Below are 22390 nucleotides of genomic sequence, written 5' to 3'. Positions count from 1 at the left end.
CACTAACTGAGGTGTTTCAACATACATAAAAAGGAAAAATTTTCGTTCACCTCCACTGTCAAAAAACCTGCATGTTTAATAAATTAATTCAGGATACTTAGCTAAGTCTCAAGGCCTTACAGGCCAGATTAAGTAACCGAAACAGTCTGCCTACTGTTATGTCCAGTTCAGTGCACACTTATCCTTTTGCGAAGTCCCCATACACTTTTTCAGACTTAACAGTTTCAAGGTCTAGTTAGCAAAAAATAGAATAAAATAAAAAATGTACATATATATATACACACACACATATATATATACACATACACAATTAGTACTTAAGATATAATCTGTGCAATGCACAGAAAGAATCTTAGGGAATCTTTTGGAGGTTCATATGGTCATGTATTTTTCATTTCTTACTTTTAATTATTGCTTTAGTGCATTACCTACAGTTCTTGCTAGGGGCCATTTTTTTGTGTGCATCATCTGCAGAATAATCTTCATGATTCAGAATGAACTCCATTGCTTGTTACTGGAGTGACTACACAGATTAATTGCAAGAAGGCTATGGAAAAGAAAAAAACAACTTTGTTTTAATAGAGTACTTGCAGAATCACCTACTCATTGTCAGATTATTGGGTTCATGGCAGAGGGCATATGGCAGTAGAAACTCCCGTTTATGTGGCTGTATTTTAGATCTAGTTACACTATTTCCAAAATTTAAAACATTCTTTATTTTTTTTAACTAAATAAAAAATAGTGACAAAATCCTTTTTTTTTTTTAATAAAACATCAACATAATATATAAAAAATCATTTAAAAAATATTTATATTTGAAATCTCACACAGAAGTAGTGAAGAGATTATGCTGCAGTTTGAAGAGTTAACCACACATCTCTCTCTCCACTAGGGAGAAGGGAGGGAAGAAAGAGGAAAAAACCCAATTGAGATAGGAGAAATGAATTTATTAAAAGGAAGGTGAGATAATACAGAATTGTTAAGAATAATAAATCAAATGAACCAAAAATAAATTGGAGGAGAGAGACAGCCCGAGTCTTTATTGGCAGGCCCTCACCAGCTGGCCTCCTGGAAAATACAGGAGAACTTCCCCCTCACCTGAAATTGAAAGGTCACGTCTCCCAGAGCCAGAACTCATGTGAAATAGTTGAGTCTGCTTGAAGCACAGCACACAGGAGGTACATCCAGCACTGGTGCTCAAGCATCAGATAGCTTGCTGTATGATGCTGTGGTATGGAATATTGATAAAACCAGGACAAACTACCAGAGCTTTGAACTTTGTGGGCATGCTGAGACTGGGGATGAACCTGTCTTTTTCCTTAAAAACAAATTTTCAAAATCATATTTTTAGAGTGACTCCTATTTATAATGGACCAAGCCTCAAATATGATATGAAAATGTATCAGAGTATGAAGTTTGTAGCCTCCAGCACCCTGTTACCCTAGTTACCTTAGTTTAAGTGGGTACTGCAGATAAAACTGAAAACGTGTCTAAGGTGTGCAATGCAGTCTAAAGAAGGACCATTAGTGGCATGAGGGGGTCCACTGCCTCACCCCTTGCTCTTCTAGGAAAAAACTACTTGGGTGACAAGCTGGGGTGTGAAATTGTAGAAGTGCTGATGGAAGATGGAGACAACTGAAAGAATCCAGGACAAACCAGTAGATTGAAGATTGAATTTCTTGTATTGTGGGTTGCATAAATAAAATCAGTACCTTTGAGTTTGCTGGTATACAACGTCCTGAGTGGTAATATATCCCTATGTCCTCTTCCAACGCTAATAAATACATCACCCTGGGAGATCAATACTTGTTGAATAGGTGAGTTTTTCAGTTTTTGTATTGAGACAAAACGCTGCTACTGTTTCAAGTCTTTCCACATCAATTTGTCTAAATCGGAAGCATATCTAAACCAATGTTTGCAAAGGTAAGTGACCAGGCTGGCAAACTAAAAATATCTTTTAGGAACACTAGCCTTTTTTTTTTTTGTTGTTGTTGTTCCATCCAATGTGCTCTGTCCAATCAGCTTCTATTTCCTGAAAAAACAAAAAAAGTTTGCTTCCCTTAGATTTATGTTCAGAACTTCGCTGCTACAGTAAAGAAATAATACAGGAATTTACCACAGTGGAAAAGTCTAGATAGTTGGTATTACAAGGACATTGTCAAATTCATTTAATTGCTATTGAAAATTCCCAATTGCTTGCAGTGATTATATGTACTCAGGTATAAAGAAGAGGTAACTAAAATTTAATTCAGTATAAATACCAAATTCTAAAGTGTTCATTAGGATATGATTAGTATTCCTTATACAGAAGCACATCTTAGCACATCTTACAGTGTAATGTTCCTAGCTTGTTTCAGGAAAAGAAATGGATGTCTCATTTGTGGCACATTAAAAAATTCCCTGAGTTTAACCTTCCTTTTTTTGCCATTTAACTCATACTAGTGTAGATATTTGAATATGTGTTTACATTTAAATTTAGAGTTCTACATATTGATGATTTTTTTAAAAATTAAAATTTAGAGTCTACCACTTTCTTTTGAAGAAGAAAACTTGCCACAGGTAGAGACTGTACAAAGTAACCCTTGTAACGTGTCAGACTGCTCTTCTGCCATCTCTTTTCCGTGACTGCTGCATGGAATCTGGGCTGATGCTAATCTAGAAGGACAGTCACACCTCATGAAAGAATCATCACTGCTAATCAAATCAGAATGAAACCCACCACTCTGCATCACTAGAGACATTTCACATGCTGAATATTTCATGCACTGGGGGCTGTTGCTGTAGATGAAATTCTCTCAACAGCTCCTTGTTGCGTGCAAATATTTACTCAGACACTCTGGTGTGGTTGAACTGGTGTGCAGCAACACCAGGAAGCCTTGAGTGATCCTTATAAGTAATGGTAATTACATGTGACTCCACACATGCTAGGTCAGAGTGACTCGCAGACAGCCTCTTGCTCTGTCAATGCTCCCCTTGCCTGCATGATTAAGTGGGCAGTGTGCCACAGGAAATTTGATGCATACAGGATGACAAATGTCTGTTTTGGCTGCTGAGAATTGAACTCAATCGTAGATCTGCAGAAACATCAAAACACAATCAAGGGCTGACATCAAACCCGTGAGCCAGGAGAATTCCTGAGGCGAAAAGGGTTGAACTTGAAAGTACAAGGAAAGTGCGTTTTACTTTATACAGTGGTACATCAGTTTGTTTCTGTTGACTTGTTACGAGGAGGGATTGAAGAAGTAACACTCAGAAAAATATGTCTCTGCCTTTTCAGTTATTCTTTACATTAAAGTTGTAGCAGTGGTGCGGCAAAAGAGCAGAACAATACAGAAGAGTAAGTTCACTTTCTGTTTCTATATTTAACCTTTTTTTTCCCCTTAAGTATATATGGTTTTGTATATGTAAGATGAAAAGTGTGCTGAATTCTTCTTTACCCTGACAGTATCTTCCTGTGACATCAGACTGAACTCTGTTATAAATAGTGATCCAAATGCTCTGCTATCCTGCTCTTTTTGTCAGTGTTTAATCTTATTTGATGGCTGTTACAAAAATAGCTTCTATGTTGTTACTTGCCTGTTGCTTGTATTTGGTACCATGACAAGTGATGGCAGAAGGGGTAAGGCTGTGGAATGGTATTCGTTATACATCTCCCAGTGGAGGTAAGGACTGTGCTCATCTTACTTTAAAGCCCTAGGACTAGGTGTGTACAACTTGAATAGTGTTGTATGTTGATGTGTCGGATGGAGCCCACTTCCAGGCTGGAAGCATGCCATAACTTTACAACACAAACACATCTTTGAGTGGAGCATATGTTCCTTTATGTTCTGTGTGAGTGATGATAGAGATTGTGTTTGGCTAGTGTATTCTACAACAAGCTTATCTTGTGGTCTTCATTTTACCTAGAGCACTTCTGCTTTGGTATTTCTGGTGCTTGCTTACAGCCTCACAAGATTTATTGCTCGTAATGAGTACACATGTTGGAAAATGTCCTGTGGAGCTGCACTGATGTTCTTCTGGAGCCAGGACAGCTCTGGGAGCTTGTCCCTGCAGAAGAATAGAGCTGAAAGATAGTAAGGTAGCTATCCATGAGGTGAGGAACCGTAGGTACTGATTTGGTAACACTGGCAAACTGTTCAGAAGCACAGCAAATTTAGTTCCTGTACTTTCCATTTCTTGTACTGAAGTGACCACAAAGAAATTTCCTGTATTTCAGAAAGAATCACTTTTTATGTGAAGTGGAGGATGTCTTGAGAAAATTGTAGTTGGTCTTGCACTAAAGTACTAACAGAGTTGAGTTTCTGCTGTGCTAAATTCTAGTAAAGCACAAATGTCCCCTTAACCCCAAGGAGCCTACTACTGCTTTTGTCATCCTACTACACTGAAGGTGGGGACGAAGTACTTGCATGATCACTTTTCAAATTACAAAAATTATTCCTAAGCAGGAGTTCAGGAGTTGTGAAACAGAATGTGTTGATAGAGTTATTTGCTGAATTTGTTCAGTCTGCGGAGTTGACCAAAATAATGGACCATTGAAAGCAATTTGAAGCAGATGTCAATACTTGTCAGATAAATCACTTTCATTAAATAATATTACCAGACTCTAGTCATCCATCAGGAGACTGATGTCTCTAAAACAAAGGCTTCATCAAGAGTTCAAAGGCATGTTGCAAAGGGATACTTCCAGAGATGGTCTCCAAGCAGAATTCCTCAGAGTGCAACTTCTGCTCCGTCTCAATTGTACATTCTGTCGTATAGTTATGATCTTATGAGTTAGTGAAAACTCTAATTGCTTCAGTCCCAGAACAATTGAGTATACATAGACTCTTCTGTGTACTGAGGATGTGTCTGTGTTAAGTACAGAGGATTAAAACCAAAACAGCTCCTCCCTCTGTACCTTGTTTCATCTGCACTGGCCAGATAAGTGATAAACAGAAGTGTCTATAACTAGTGATAGTGGCCATAACTGCTTCAGTAAAGGCTGGAGATACATGATTCACTCCTTGCAAATAAAACTTTCACAGCCTAAAAAAGAACATCAAACTAGAAGCCAACAAAACCCAAAAAATATCTCTGCAAATATACCAAGCAAGCTCTGAAAACAACTTAGTTTTCTTCCAAGAATGACAGATTTATTTTCTGAATGAAAATGAACAAGTTTGTCATACTCCCAACTGTTGCCTTTCAGTGTACAAACTGCTTTTGCATGCAGCAGTATAAACTCTGCTTGCCTCAGGCTTAGGGTCTTGAGCTCATCCTGTCAGAGCCTGGATCTGTAGGGGTAGTTGGAAACTCTATTGGTTTCAGGCAGGCCCTTCCTCAGACATGGCCTTTCTTGGGGTTTATGATTTCACAGATAGTCTACCTCTGGAGATATAAATTGCTCATTGCAAGCTGGAGATTGATAGCATTTTGTTCTTTAAGGTGTTGCTAATTTTTGAACAGCAGAACTCACAATGCTATATATGCATTTGTCTCTCCATAAATGCTTGCTGTGGTAAGCAGAATGCCTAAAGATGTGGGCATGATTGTTTGACACTGTAAGCAAAGCAGCATTTGTAAAGAAAGTCTTTTTCTTCAGGCGCAGCATGTGTATACATGTACATCATCTTACCACAAAATCTTGGTGTTGCGTGATGTCGCTTTACTATCTCTTCTTCTGGGTAGATAGTCAGCCTCTTTAAACTAGACTGAATCTGAAAGAACTGCTGATTGTCCTTTCTGGTTTTGTTTTTTTTTCTTTTTCTTTTTTTTACTTTCTTTTGAATATTTCTGAAGAGCATTTCAAATCTTGCATGTTTCATCCTTTTGAGAAAGCATTTATACTATTGCTGTGCAAGAAATACAAGATTTCTTTTTTTTTTTTTTTGAGAATTCTTGGCTTTTTGGAGAATTTTTTTTGCATCACGATCTTTCTCAGGAGCCACTCTTTCTTTTCTGATCTGTAGTGGTGTAATACAAGTTCATTCCATTCATATCCTCACACGCATCCAGGGCAAACCTGGATAAAGCCATTGGCAACCTGATCTAGCTGTGGTGTCTCTGTTCATTGCAGGGGAACTGGTCTAGATGGCCTTCAGAGGTCCCTTCCAACTCCAAGGATTCTATGATATCAAGAAGTGTTGACAAAGTTGTGATGTGTTGTATAAAGTTTCTGTGGAAATGAACTTCACAATTCTGTATTTATTAAAAGAAAATCCTGACACTGATCGCAAGCATTCATAGCATCTCATGATATCTAAGAAATGAATGTGTTGTTACTCTTGAGTGTTAAGCAGCTGCATGGAATCCCTTAATGCAGTTGTTTTTAGAGTTTGGTTCTTTACCATTCACTTAGTACCTGGGAAGTACTGAGTGGTGGTTCTGGTAAGAGTGTGATTTCTGTGAACAGTATAACACACAACTAGTTTCCATTGCCTCATGCTTGCTTTCAGGTTTTGCTGCTGCAGTATTGGTCATAAGGGTATCTTAGCCTGCAGGGTTTCTGCTGAGCTCATCAGGACTGTTGATTGAGTAAGATAATAGGAATAAGAGTAAGATCTGTAAAATGTTACTAAGTACACAGATAGAAGGTAAATTGTCTTTTTTATTAAAGAGAGTTTTGTTTGTGTTTTTTGATTTAACGTAAAAAGGAATGTTCTGTAGACTCTATTTCACTGCAGTCTTCCAAGTGAAAATGTATAAGGTTCAAGATTTCCAGCCATTTTCTGGCTGCATAAAACAGTATGACATACCTGCAATGCGTTTTCTGAAATAGCGTAATTACAGTTTCTTGGGAAATGTGCACTGAGGAAATCTTACTCATGACTAAAATCTTATAATCAGTAAAAGAAACCTTAATGCATGTACATTGTAAGTGCTTGACCTGATCTTTAGAGCAAGGTCACTGAGATTCACACTAGCAGCTACATTTCAAAATTGGTACATCTTTGGTAATAGCTTGTATACACGCTCGATCTAAGCTGTTTTACATACTAAACATTCTCTACTTTTGAAAATTGGGAATTACAGTCCCGGTCAAATTCATTCAGAAAGAAATGGAGAAAAACTGGAAAGATCTTTTTTTTTCCTTCTTCATTAACTTCCCTAAAACTACTTTCACCTGTTCTGATTTTGGAAATACAAAGAACATTGTTTGCTGGAAATCTGGGGAACAATGTTTTTTCAGTTCTGATAACATCTACCTAGTTTAAAGCATGAGTGTCACCTGTGCTGCACTGGGTGAAGAGGAATTGTCTTGAGCTGTGTATAAAATATATAATGTAGTTAATGTCTGTAAGTAATAAAAGTCGTATTTTAAAAATATTTTTTAATTAAAACATAAAAAAGACAGCAACAGAAACACAAAACTAGTAGGATATTTGATCTTTTTTTGTGAAACCCATGCATCATTCTGGTTTGATGGAAGTGGCTGCAATTCTCAGTGAGTTCTCAAGGTGTTCATCAGAGATTTTTGACCTATATTTTCCCTTCTTGCACTTCATCCTTGATGTTGATTACAAATATACATACTGCCAAAAAGCAATGGCATCAATAAGGTGTGACTGTGAAGCAAGGGATATCTCTCTCTCTTATAAAAGTCTAGTAAGTACATACCATCAAATTTTTGAGTTGAATGTCTGATCACAACTGTACACAATCCATTTGAAATTTTTCATGTAATGTATTTATGTCAACTGAAAATGGAGTTGAAAATTCACACACACACACAAAGATTATTTTTTAAAAAAACCTTGAAATCTTGTCTCAAATTCATTTATCAAAATGGAAACCATAGCTGCATTGTTTTTGCTATTGACAGGACTGTGTTTAGAAAACATATCAAAATGAATAAAAATACTTGCCAAAACTTGAGCTTGCCATAATTTAAATATCATTTTGAATAATGTTATAGTTTGAAATATAGCACAGGTAAGTTTCACTGTGAAGATGCATATTCAGATCAATTAAATGACCAGTAAAATTCACCAAAAACACTAAATGCTAAGTCAGTAAGCCATTTTTCATCTTCATGTTCTGACACAAATTCTCTGTTTGATTCCATAAATGACTAAAAATCACATACAAATGGTAAAAGATCTTGTGGGGACACATTAGTCGCTGTTTAGAGCTGCATGCGGCCTGCAAACAGTGGGCTGGACATGCCTGCTTTAAAGAGTGAATAAAGAAATGAGAATATGTTGTGCTTCTCTTGTTTTCTAATGGTTATATCTCAGAAAATAAATCACTTCTTATATCCTTTTTCTAGGAAGAACACAAGGGTACTTCATAAACTTCAAGTAATTGAAGTTCTGCTTTATCTGCTTTTCATTCCCTAATGGACCTTCGTCCCCCAAAAGACTGAGATGAGATGGGTATGTCCTGATTAATGCGGACTATTTACCATTTCTGCTGATAAGCTGGGGGGGATGCATTAAATCTGCCTCAGCAAGTGGCAGTGAAGTTTCAAATAGTAACGAGGACAGCTGCATCTTCATTGACTCCTGAAAGTCAAGTGTCTCTAAACCCTTTCTCAGCTTATAAGACTGCTGATGTGATTCATTTAGTTATGAAACTGTAACATCAAGGTTTTTTGCTGTCTTTTGTGTTGGTGGAAATACTACTAGCTTTAGTTACGATGACATTCCAGGTATTACTTTCTATGGTTTTTGGACAGTAGTTCGTGTCAAGCCAGAGACATATGCTGAATGAGCAGTAAAACAGCCCACATCCTAGACTGGAATTTGAAGTTATAGAGGTAGACAAGTAGTTGATAATTACATGAGGAAATGATGGATCTGAGTGCTCGGCTTCCTCAGCTTTGTTCATCTCAGACTTCATGGATCAGTACTGCATGTTCTTGTTGTCTGAGAAAGAAACAGTAGTGATTACTTGGAATATTGCAAGCCCTTTTTGTGCTTGTCAAGTTGGTTTTAGCTCGTTATATGTTTTTTGTTGTTATTTTTTCCTGCAGTACTGAAAAACTGCATGAAATTTAGATTTCAAATGCACCTGAGCATAATCTCAATTTGAAAGCAGAGGGGAAAGAAGTAGCTACTTTGCTCATTTCTGCTTCAAAATAGAGTAAAAGCGGGATCAGAAGTGTATATAGTCCTCTGGTAGTGGACTGCCAATATAGTCTTTGCCAGCACCACAATTCAGAATGCCAGTCTCTCCTCCTTGCAATTCCTCTGCTGCTAAAGAATCAGTGGACCAGTAGCCACTACTCCCTTTCTTTTTTCCATACCTTTAGCAGCAGTCTTGTAGTTTGCAGCTCTTGCCTGACCTTTTGTTCTTTGTTTATGCTTTTTTTTTTTTTTAACCCTCCTCCCAGCTGCATTCATTTCCTTAGTGGTCAGTGAACTTTCCCAGCCCCCTCTAACTACTTCCTTGTTTCTGCTGCTCTGACCATGTTCAATTTTACTCTCAAGGAAGACAACAGTTTCCTTGGGAGGACTTCTACTGTTTCTACAGGACTGAGAAGCCTTGAAATTATCCCAAGCAGAGGTTTGTTTTTTCCTCCTCTGGATGATGGCTCTGTTCATATTAGAGAAACTGTAATGTAATTAGTGTTGCAATTTCAGTGGTGCAAACTACCTTACTTGTAAAAATATGAATGTACCTGCTTTATTATATATTTATTCTAATAATTCAGATAACTTAATCTGATCAGTAAAAATTTTACTGCTTGCTACTCTCTTTTGAAATCCACCTTAGTGCCATGTTCCTCAAAGAAAAGGTGAAGTACACTCCTGATCAAAGATTGTGAGTGCTACTGAACTGCCAACATCTTGCAGAACTTACATGTGAGATATGTCTTTGTATGATTTGCATATTATAAGTTCTTTGAGTATGGCAAGGAACTTCAGATCATAATGAATACAGGGCTACATTTCAAGTACATTTAATTCTCTGTCTTTGGTAGAAGCTAGTATTACAGTTATGAAGAAAGGTTAAAAAAAATCACAAGGATGTAAAAAAAACTACCTTTGTGGTTATGTCTCATTTGGATCTCTGATAATTAAATATGGATCTGTAACTTGATATGAACCTCAAAGTATGTTAAGCATTAGTTATAATTCTGGATAATTATTTCTTTTGTGTGCTGATCACTTTTAAATAGTTTAATTTCTTGTTTTTGTGTAAGGAAGCTCAAAATACTTGTTGAGGGAAGACACATTTCCTTTTGTCATGAATAAAATGGTAATATATCTCATGCAAATGCTTTTCTGTATAGAGAAAACAAAGTTGTTTAAAGGTACTTCAAATTTATAGGAGTAAGGTATGGACAGATAATTGTGGGATTGAAATCAACTGGAGTTAGAATAGAAGTTCAGTTACCTCCTGGAACTTTGTTCTTCCTGTGAGACCAAGAGTAACCAAAAATACTGTGGCTCTTCATGTTGAATTTTTTTTTGTCATTATAAAGCTACAAAATTTACAGTAGAATGTTTCAATTTCAGCCAGATCTCTAATTTGGGTGGGTATGAAACAGAAATACAAAGGGAAGAAAAGTCCAAAGTCAAAAAGATTTTTGACTGTCTCATCAAAATGGCCTAAAATATGCAATTCCTGTTGTCTTTTATTTAGTAACTTGTTGATTTTTGAAAGCTTTCACAAGGAAACGTTAAAAAAAAAAAAAAGTAAAGCTATTACTTCTCTGAAATCTACAAAAAGTGAAGCTTTCATCTTGTAGCAAAAATTCCTGACATACTGATATATGACCAAAGTGATGTGCATCCAGCTGCTGTGAAGCAGAGAGCTTTATGGAAAAGCCATTCAGTGCACACTAAAAAGACACCTGCTGGTCAGTGCTCAGATTTAATCAATTGGCCGACTCATTGCTGCTGAGTTCCTGCTGTGTGCACATTCCATACAGCATGCCAGCCAAAATTCGGATTGTCTTCACTCAGCAGGCATTTTACCAGCTGAACTGAATGGCAAATATCCCCCCAGGCAAACCACTAGATAGATAGTAAATGTCAATGACACATATAGTGTGTGGATACTCTTAATTAATAATTTGATGCTGATAACAGAATAGCCCTTGAACTGAGTTACTGAAAATGTGGTTCTGTAAGGCTGACTGTATGCTTCTCTATATGTTGACTGGGGTCATTATGAGACCTGTGCCTCTTAGAGTACATGTGGACTCATACAAAGCCTTTCTTTTGGTCCAAAGAATTCACTTAGAAATTAAATTCAGAGCCTTGGCTACAAAGATTACCCATGTATTCTGGTTTACAGAAAATCTGACCAGGCCTAGGGGGTGAATTCCTGCTGGCATACCATATTATGCTGTAGAAGAAAATGTTTTGTAAATGATAAAGATTTACTGATGACTGCTGGAGAGTTGAGGAGACTACTGTTCATATAAATAATTTGCTCTGAATTATATGTAAAGAGACCAGTGCCCATGTCCATGAATTTATAAGGAAGACAGCATGGTTCAGCAATGAGTATCTTTTATTTTAAGGACTTAAGAGTTTAACAACGAAATCTGCAAAATGCCTGTGGTCCACGAAGAAAATGCTAAACAAATCATCCAGAAATGCTCAGTAAAGGAGGTGTAGAAGGAAAGATGTTCTAGCTCATAGCACTAGGGGACAAAAGGAAGTTAACTTCCTTAATTTTGGTGGTCTTGACTTTTTTATACTGTGATTGATTATTCTAGATTGTCAATGCTGGGTTACAGTGTGGTTGGGTTTATGATGTAACATTTACTTGAGGCAAATGGGCACTTGAATTATGATATTTATGTTTGTATTTAGTATTACTTTTGTATCTATTTAAAGACAGCAATGCCATTCCAAATTGGTTCCTCACAGTTTTTATCTCATTGATTGGAATACATCAGGTAGGAAGAGGCAGGTGAGGGTTGTAGTGAGGGGCCAAAAACAGTACTCAACATGTGGCCGCATCAGAGCTGAGTACAGAGGGACAGTCACCTCCCTGCTCTTGCTCACTGCACTGTTTCTGATACAAGCCAGAATGCTATTGGCCTTCTTGGCCACCTGGGCACACTGCTGGCTCATGTTTAGCTGAACATCCACCAAAATCCCCTGGTTGTTTTCCTCTGAACAGTCTTGCAGCCACTCTACCCCAAGCCTGTAGTGTTGCTTGGGGCTGTTGTGACCAAAGTGCAGAACCTGGCACGTGGTCTTGTTGAACTTCATCTCACTGGCCTTGGCCCAGTCCAGATTCATCTGTAGGGCCTCCCTACCCCCAGACTGATTGACACTTCCTTTCAATTTGATGCCATCTGCAAACTTACTGAGAGTGCACTCAATACCCTTATGCAGATCATCAATTAAGATATTTTCATTATTATTATTATTGTAACTGGAGTTAGCTTCTGTCAGAAGTGCCATGCAATTATGTTTTATGTCTATGACAAAGACTGATAAATGTTGAGATGTACAATTGTTTTGGGCTCTTTCTCTATTACTATCTTCCAATGATCTGAGCTCCATAAATTTTGGGCATTAAGTGTTCAATAAAGCTAGGTAGTACAACAGAGTAGCTGTTGTATTTTCATATAGTTCTTTCTACAAACTAATGCTTTCCTGCAAGCCAGAGATTGCATGTACATAGCTAATCTGCTGCACTTCCCAAACACAAGTAAAGGTTCCATATGGTTTCTTATTGCCAGTTCTAACATATTACATCACTGTATCTTTTTTGCGGGTAGAATATGTAATCAGGGGTAAATGCAGGCATGTGGAAGAAGTTACCATATCCTGGTCTGGGAAACTTACCTCTCAGCAGTAATTAGACTATAGAGATTGTCTTTTAGCCTTTAAATTGTACATTAAAGAAATTATGTCAGTGTCATGCCTCAGAAATGTTCAGAACAGCACAGAGGAGTAATATCTATTCCTTCAACTGTGAGTTTCCTGATGGCAGTAGTGCAGATTGAACAATAATATTAATTACTTTTTGTCTTTATTTTTGCTATGTAATGTATTTTGGATTTGATACTCTATTTATAACATTAGCACAAGGTTGAACATGGTTATCACACCTCATTTGTTACATGTTTTACCCTTAGATGGAGAATTAAGAATCTTTTACTTATTGATTCTTAAGCTGAGCAATTTCAATTTTTTTTTCATACTTTGACCTCTAACCCTGGGATCCATTAGGACACTGAGGCAGCAAGGTGTAGACACATCAACTTAAGAGGGAAAGAACTAAAATGACACAGTCTCCAGCAAGGGATGCATTAATAGATCTGAATTCAAACATAGAAAAGGCAATTTTTTTCCTGCTGGGAAGCAGAGTCCTCAAGAGAGTCATCTCAGACTGAAGAACATGATATGAAAATCAATAAAGGCCCTATTGTGCTAGTGATGTGTCCGGGAAGTGTCATTTTATATCTTGTTAGTGGATATCTAAAGGAAGTTAAAGCTACTTTGCTCATAATAATTGGATAAATCCTCTTTCATCAGTGGTCTGTTTTGCTGTTCAAAGTAAAAGTGAAAAACGGTGCATAGCCTGGTTTGATATTGGATATGATGAGACTGAATGAAGACAATGGCTGTTAAAGGTGTTTTTTTTTCATTAGATTAACAATGTTTCCAGAACTGGTTTTCAGCTCTGTTTTTCAATCAGAGATATAAAAGAGTAATTAAAAATAGAAGGCTTTCTTATGTGTGTTTAATTGGAATAAAACTGTGCTCTTGACATTTTTACTATACTGCTTAATGCTCCAGACAAAGAAACTGTAAATGCATCATTTACTTTATTGCAGTGAATGAAGGAATTATGGATCTTGGTTAAGTTTATCTGCATTATTAATACTATAGGCTGGATAAACTCAAATAATGAAAATGACAATAGCACAGAGAGCCCTGGATATACTTATGGCATTGCACAATTAGCAACACATATGATAATATTATTATAGCAGTTTTAATTAAGTTATTGATTGAAAAGCAGATACAGTTCATCAGTTGATAGAGAGAAGAATACAAGGTAGGGAAGGAAAAAATAAAAGAGTACTTTCCTGTACTACAACTGAGTTTCTCAGTTTTTTTTTCTTTAGGCAGCAGACATTCTGTATTTGATATTTCATGTTATCATTTGAGATCACATATGAGAAACTTAAAATTTTCCTTCTGAGACTTTCAGATCAGATTATTGTTCATTTACACATTAGTAAATACAGGAATAGGAGTTGTGGGAGTTTAGTGAATGTAGAAAGAGACCAAGTAATCCCATGCTAAAATTTTGCTGGTGACAGACTTTGTAAAGGTGTTGCTCTCCTCTGCTTTCTGTACGCCACACGGGAAAAAATGAGCCAGGGGGGTGGGGGGGATTCGTAGTCTTCTCCCCTCTGTGGCTTCAGTTTGCAGCCTTTTTTTTTTCTTTTTTTCCATTCACCCCCTTTTTTTTCTTCCTCTTTTCCCTTCCTCTTTTCCCTTCCTTTTTTTCTCTTTTAAACTATAGGCCAGCAATGTTTCACTTAATTTCTTTATGAAACAGAAGATTTCCCAATTGGTTTTCTTTTTTTGGCCCCTCTTCTCCATGTAAGATTCAATAACTGACTCTCACAAATCCTCATCCTTTGAATTAGATTTTTAGGTAATTCTTGTATCCACAGTGACTGTGTGGATGTATTTAGTTAGTTTCTTTAAAATTATCTGAAGAAAGACTGAAGGCCAGAAGCTCTCCTGTTAAAGCTAAGAACTGCATCAAACTGGAAAGAAAGATTCTGTTCTACCTGCTGGGCTGTTGAGTGGATTAGTAGTGCTAGAAGGAAGGCAGAAAAGCTGACCTTTCCCTTTACAGTGTCAGCTCTGATTTTTCCTAGAAGGTGTGATATATAGTTTATTGTGTCAGTATCACAGGTGGCAAAATCAGTGTTAAGAAACAGTAGGGTTTCCTTGTTTTCTCCTTCCAAAACATATGAACTTTCTTGCAGTGAACATGCAATACTCATCAATAGCTAAGGGTTAATTTGTCGCAGCACCCCCTCATTTTATTCTTATCAAAATAGTCTTAATCATTTGAATGAAAATCTTACTGAAGAAAAGGAAGCTAGTCATTTTCACACTACTGAAAAATGAAGTTGCTACAGATTTTTTCTTTAATATCATTTGACCTCATCTTGATGATTGTTGATACAATGACAGCTAAGTCTACCTTTGTTTCCAGGATTTTGATAGAGAGATATTGGACCAGAAGGCTTGATAGTAAATACAAGGCCTGACTAATAGAGCTTGATGTAGTATATATGCATAGCACAGTTAAAAAAGATAAACCTTTAGAAGCCTTTAAATGAATTTTCTCAGCCCTTAAAAGTAGTAGAATCAATGCAGCATGGATGGCTTTTCCACCTACCTCCGACCGACCTTGCTAGACTGTATTTGGCAACAGCAGTGATTACATGACTACCACTGACAGTTTAAAACTACTATAACCTCTAGGTGTAACCTCTCAAAATGTATATTTACCAATTACTAACTCTTGCTATTTTTGCTATCCCTGTGAATATCTACTCCCTTTCAGAAACCTGTTAAATTCCTGACCTTTTGCAAGAAGACATTTTCTTGCATGTTCCTCTTCATTAGAGTTGTGGGAATGTGTATATGTATTTCTTTCACTAATGTCTGTGTATGTACAGAGTTTCTTATTCCACCTGTATAGAATAGGTCAGAGGTTATCTCTTTGCCTCAAAATGCTGTTCTCACTTTCCTATTGATTTCTTTTGTAAGTCTGATCTTTTTCACACAAATTCAGTTCAACAATAGAGCTCAGTTAACATCTACTAAATTTCTGTTCTTGAACTTAAATGACTGTCTGAAATGGACAACATACATTAATTTGAATAATGCATTTTACTAAAATCAGTTCAAAACTCTCAGTGCCATGTTAGCTTCTTGTTCTCCCTTTCCTTGCTCATTGGAAGAAAATGGCTGGAATAGTACTTTCGGTAATTCTTTAAAGAGTACTTTCCTTAAAAGTCTAATTAGTACTTTGATCCCAGCCAGTCACTGTCCTCTAGTAGTGTGGAGGAGAGAACTGGGCAAAACTGATAAAACTTATAGGTTTGGGTAAAGCTAGTTTAAGGAGGGAAGGAAAGAGTAAGAGAAAGCAAAACCAAACAAAAAAATAATGCAGGCAATGACTCACCACCTACCAAAATTAAAAAAATGCCCAGCCATCAGTAGCTACCTCCCCAGAGCACCTCTTCCCTCAGTTTTTATTGCTGAGCATTTACTTACATGGCATTGAATATCCCTTTGGTCTCCTTGGGTCAGCTCTCCTGCTTGTGCCCCATCCCAGCTTCTTTCTCACACCTGACCTACTCATTCTGTGGAGGCAGAGCATGGGTAAAAAGAGGAGATAAAGTCTTGATGCTGTGCAGGGACTGCTCAGTAGTAGCCAGCACCATATAAACACCATTTTAGTTACAGCTCCAAAACACAGCAACATGTAGACTGCCCTGAAAAACACTAGTTCCATCTAAGCTACATCCAGTACAACAACACAATTTAAAATTTGTATATTTTAACTTTTTGAGCTTCTTGCTTCTTTTGTGCACCTTAAAAAGAAGATACGGGCACCAACAGAGTTTAGAAGCATTTATCATTAAGGTACTGGAAAGTCAGAGATTGTCAGTAAATTCAGGTAAATTTATTCTGATAAGGAGCTGTAGCTTCTTTCTTCTCATTCCTTTCCTCTGGGTCTGTGGAGGGTAGAAGGTAGAACCTTGTTAAAATCCTGCTCAGATCCTGAGTTCTGTCTGCATACAGAAGGGAGTTTCAGCCAGTCCTTGACTAGTGTTTCATTCCTAACCTCTCTCCTCACAAGCAAATATTCTCCCACTGCTCTTGAAAGTAGTGAATAGATAATAGGGGTTAAACCAGATTCTGAGAACAGAGCTACGTATTTTACTCCCTTTCCTAAGCCTGTCATCCCATCAATGCTGCCAGAAATGTTTCATTACATTCATGTTCACTATGATGAACTCCCTTAGAGGAGATAAGTCACTGCAAGTCAAATCACCAGCAGTTCAGCATGAAACCTGGTCTAGAGCTTTTGTAGAGCATGTTATAACTGCATTAGAACCCTGTTCTATGCAGACCTATGCAGGTTAAAATTGATTTCTCTTAAGGAAAATATATATTTTTGACAGAGTGATGTATGTGTCAAACCAACACACATCTCACCTTACACTTCCAAAAGATACTTTCCTGTGACAGGAGAGAGATTCTTCATGGATCTAGAGATCTTTTATAGTGTTTGCCTACCAAAAAACATTCCACCACAAAAAAAAGCAAAACAAAACAGGAACAAACCCCTAAACAAACAAAACCTCCAATGAATCCAGTGAGTGCTCTTTTCCTCTCACCTCCCAATGTATTTCCCTCTACATTCGTTATCAGAATACCTGTCCTCCTAAATTGTGTTGGAGTCATATCTTCATTTCAGATCTTAAAAAATGGGCAGTTAATGATAAGAACAGGCTGAGCAGGGCCAACTTGATGCCATGGAAAAATGGAAGTGCTGTTGGCTGGTGGTTTATTCAGTGTAACCACCTGGTTAAAATAAATTAGTTTGAAAAGCAGTAATACTTTTGGCTGTTTATGTCACACACTTAATAGGAAAAAGTAACTACTTCCTGTCTATGATAACAGTATTTTTTTTTTAGTTTAGTGTACAAATTGTTTCAGTTGTAGGATATTTGCTATACTAGCAGACCATAAGGTGTCTTGAAATAGACAAAGGAGACAACAGAATTGTTTGTAGTTATTGGAGCATTCCAGATGCAATTATTGTGTTTTGTGTGTATTTTCATTTGTCATTGCTGGTATGACTTTTCTGGTCAGTATGAGCAGGAGTAAATATTTAACTGCATTTTTGTAAACTATATAAAGCATCACCTCTTAGTCGTCATTTAAGTATAGTTTTAGTACTAGAAAAACAGAATGAAGTTGGCCGTTAATACATTCTCAAGCCCTGCCTCTAAACTGTCATCTTTGTTCTATTATGTAACAAAGGATTTCTGTAAAATCCAATCAAATGTAAAATGTAACTATAAACCAGCAAAAAAACTAGAAACTATCAAGAAAAGTATTGGGTAACTCTTCCCGAGCCTTTAGGTTCATCAGTATCACATTGTCTGTACTTTTGGAGCCTGCTCCAAAGGTGTAACAAATTATGGAAGGGATCCAGGGTTCTTATTTTGTCTCACCACAAGTTGAGGCCTAGGTAGAGGCTCTTTGGTATACAGCTGAACAAAGATACAGAGAGACATTTCTGCATTACAGTGGTAGAATCCTAAAATATCTGTCACCTGATGAGCACTGAAGGGCTCCAGGTGAATCATGTAAAAATAAATGGAGCTAATCCTATCCTTCCTCCACCGCTGACATTTTGGTGAGCTCTCTCCTGATCCTAAGCTGTGTTTAGGGGTATGCTGCTGAGAGGTTTATTCCGCAGAAGTTGAACAGGTCTTGATCTTAGTAGTGATCAGTGCAGCATTACTGATTACTACGTATTCTCTTCTGCCTGTGTCTAATTATTAATGCATCTATGACTCTTTTGTCACCTAGATTTCAGTATTGTTTTATATTAAAGTCAATTGTTGGGTTGTTTGTTACTGCTTTTTTGTTGTTGTTTGTTTTTTTTGAAGACAGAATTCTCATTTAATTCAGTAGTAGTAATGACTAATGTAAATTGTTGATTACTTCAGGCTGAGGTTTTTGGGCAATGAAAATGAGAGTCTGGGATTTGATTTGAATAATTATTGGTAGTAAAGTCTTGCTCTTAGCAACAAATAGGAATGCTAAGTATATGAGGAACTTTCTGCAGCAGACTTTAAAAGCTGGAAAAGAGTTTGTCTGTGGTTCTAGTGTTTGCAACCAACCTTTTCACAATTTTACTTATCACCTCAATTTTATTGGAGGCACTTGAGAAATGTTCTTTGGCTTTCTATGGGCAATTTACTCTCTTTAAAAAAAAAATATATATATATAATTGAAAACTTCTCCAGGATTTGAGGATTTTTTTTTTTCTGTAAAGTAATGTTGAAATGGCTGTTTTGCCTTGCTATTAGTAGTGCTTGAATGAGTGATTGGAATCTGAGATGTTGTTTCTGCAACTCACCAGCATCTGAAGAGAGGCATAATTAAAAGGCAAAGACATGTATAAATCTGGATATACCTGTGTGGAAGTGCTTATAAAGGCCTTTGAAGTTAGCTGTATTTTTTTCTTATGTTCAGATAAAATTGAAATAAAATTGTACACAGTATGTGAAGTAGCAGGGAGGTGTTTTCAAAATAAACAATTGATTCTCTAATCCTCAAATCGAATCTCCTGTGGTGACAGGTAGTGCAAGCTGTACAATGTATAATGGTTTTTATAATGGGCAAGTTAGGAATGGCAGAGACTTCTTCCATTTCTCTAACTCCCTTTTGTCTTTTAAGTTGGAGAAGCTGCCAGATTCATGTTAGATTTTTACCAAATTACACTGTGAATTATGAAAAGGCAACTGTTTTCTTGTTTGACTTTTCAAAGATATCAGAGTGAGCTTTTCTATTTGCAGAAAAAAGGTAACGTGCAAGAATTGAGAACACTTTGAAGTTGAGATGGAAAAGAAAGTAGCCTGAGAATTTAGTTCTACATGAATATATAAGCTGCCAAAAATATTATACCTGGTCTTGAGTTATTGGCTAACATTAATAAATGCTTTAAATAAGCTATACTGTGAGTTCTTTATATGTTAGATTTATTGGAGTCAGTGCATTTTGAACAGACAACGGGTGTTTAGATATAAAGGAATCTGGTGCTATATTTGATTTCAGAATCTTTCCTTAATACTAAAATTTTGTTTATGACTATTAACTATCTCCTACCACCTTAATAGTGCAGATAAGGTCTCCTCTGAAATTTCTTATTCACTGAGGGTCCTGACCCAATGCAAAAGGAACACAGTGTGCATTTTGACAGTGTATGAAGGGCTCTAGATATGACCTATTATGTGGGACATAAAAAACAAAACAAAACAAAAAACTTTGGGTTTAGCTGTTTACAGTTTTGATGAGAAGTTTTTACTTGATGTTATGGCTATATTTAAGACAGTGCCAGTCTGTGGGAAGGACAGAAAAAAATCTTGGAAGCCGGCAAAATTATACTTCAGGACAAGATCATTCTAGGTACTTTTTTTTTTTTCCTTTTTCTATTTTCTTTCCTTTAATTATAATTATTTATAACTATTATAATATAAATAATTAATAAATATATAAATATAATATAAATAATTAATAATAAATATTGTATGATACAAATATAATATAATATGAATATAAATAATTATTAATAAATAAATATAAATAATTTATAATTATTTATTTACTTTAAATAAAGTAAATTTACTGGATCATTAACTACTTTCTAGGCATGTAAGACTTGCCGGCCTCTTCAGTTGTCAGGGGGTGCCATTTGTTTACTGATATTTTAGTGAACGTAGGTTTAAATTCCAAGGGTGCTAGTTCTAGCCAGCAAAAGACAGATGGAAAATTCCTCCAGAAACTACCAGAGAATGTGAGAGAATCCATGCCATGATGCTAAAAGAGCAATACAAATCTTATATGAGACGATTATCTATATTGTGTATTTTTATATAGTGTGTATAAGTCTTGTCTCAGTTTTTGTTTCACTTACATCGTACTATATGTAGAGGTTTCTAAGTAAATATCTGTATGTCTTTTAGTATTTCCAGCAAGTTTGAAATGTCTAATACCATATTCTGTAGTCAGTCTGAGATTTGTACTATGTGCTTGCTGAGTCTTATCCCATAGGTGCAAAACAGCTCTAGAATTTCCATATCATGAATTTTGTGCATAGTCTGTGCAAATCACAAAATTAATACTGTAGAAAATAGTTAGCTGACAGTTAAATATATATATATAATGTAATATATTATAATTATGTATGATATATATAAATATTATGTTATTTATAATTGTATATAATATTATATATATAAATTAAATTATATACATATTGCATATATATAATATATATAAGCTACGATAAGAGGCAAAAATTTAACCTGAAAGGAAGCCAGTGCCTTATAAGTACACCAGCCTCCTATAATACAACCCATACACTTTGGCTACTCAACAAAATGGCATGACAATTTTTTTTTTTTTTTTTTTTTTTGGTGCAGTAAATGATAATCTCTTTTGAACATAATGATTAATAAGTAATTTGGCTTGATTTAAATCCACAGACTTATAATGCTCTATTTTTTTCACATTATTTATATTTGTCTGTACTGCAGACATAAGAATAGCAGTTTTCCCTTAAAATTTGGGTGGAATTCAACCTTCTGTCAGAGACAGTTTCCCAATTGTAAGAAGAATAAATACTCTTATAAATGTGCCTCTGTGCTATTTGCACATTGATGATATGAGAAATTTGGAAATATTTGTATTGTGTAATAAAACCTAATAGAGCTCTTACGGCCTTGGGTAGGAAGCGTTAATCTAGCAGATTTTCCTGGCACTGAAACTGCAAATGCATTATGTATGATGTGTCTTACAGTATTAATGATTGTTAGTGATTGGCAGAATACTGTCCTTGTGAGCTACAATAACCAGTGATTTTACTTCAGCTCTTAAATGGTAAAGTGCTACAGCAGTCCTCTTAAATGTAGTATGGCATGCAGTGCTAAGATGATTTGAAAATAAAAGTAATGTAAGAGCAGATCTCTTTCTTATGTCATGGTGTGGCTAAAAGCTGTACAGCTTTCCTTCCACATTATAGAATTTTAGTAGAGGTCAGAACATGTCAAGGGACCAGTGATGAGATGGACAGCCTTCCACTTCACTTTTAGGATTCAAATCCAGCCAAATAATTAGTAGCTGCAAGTTGTTACCACCCGGTGGCTAAGCACTCTATGTAAAATTAATTTGGTAGTCTCAGCCCAGTTCTGAGTAAACACATTTCCATTTTACAAATATGATGAAACCTGGCACTAATTGGCACCCTCGCTAGCAGTCTCATCAGATGTGCCAAAATAACTGAAATGTTTCTTTGCTTCTTGTGGTGGTCTCTCCAGGTCAGCAGTGAAATACAGGGATGGGACAGTATGGAGAAGATAGCACAGCTGTTGTCCTTGCTGCTTTGTGGACTGAGTCTGCAAAGTTGTCAGTCTGGCACATTTCTCATGCCAGGCTATGTGGAATTGTTAGAGTTTTTCCACCACTGTCGGTGTACTTTCAGCAGTCTTCTGGCAGTCAACTTAGGAATCATTCTTGCCATCTGTGTGGTTGATGCAGAGATAGCATAATAGCTAAGTGGTTCAAATGTGATTCTATGGTATATTTAGGAACTCAGAATTACAACCAGTGTAGGCAGAGCAAATTGCTGACAGGTAGCTATTAATCATTTTTAG

At 36.4% G+C, this 22390-nt stretch overlaps 1 long non-coding RNA gene across 1 annotated transcript in view; it reads left to right on the top strand.

Annotated features, from left to right (window-relative positions):
- Window positions 1–9385: 9385 nt before the first annotated feature.
- LOC101750283 overlaps window positions 9386–22390 on the top strand; it is a 60045-nt gene continuing 47040 nt past the window's right edge. Inside the window, exon 1 of the long non-coding RNA XR_005842405.2 lies at window positions 9386–9486. This is a non-coding gene — a long non-coding RNA (uncharacterized LOC101750283). The remainder of the gene's footprint in view (window positions 9487–22390) is intronic.

This window comes from Gallus gallus, chromosome 1, assembly GCF_016699485.2.
Source record: "Gallus gallus isolate bGalGal1 chromosome 1, bGalGal1.mat.broiler.GRCg7b, whole genome shotgun sequence".
Lineage (NCBI taxonomy): Eukaryota > Metazoa > Chordata > Aves > Galliformes > Phasianidae > Gallus > Gallus gallus.
This window is presented reverse-complemented; position numbering and strand designations above follow the sequence as displayed.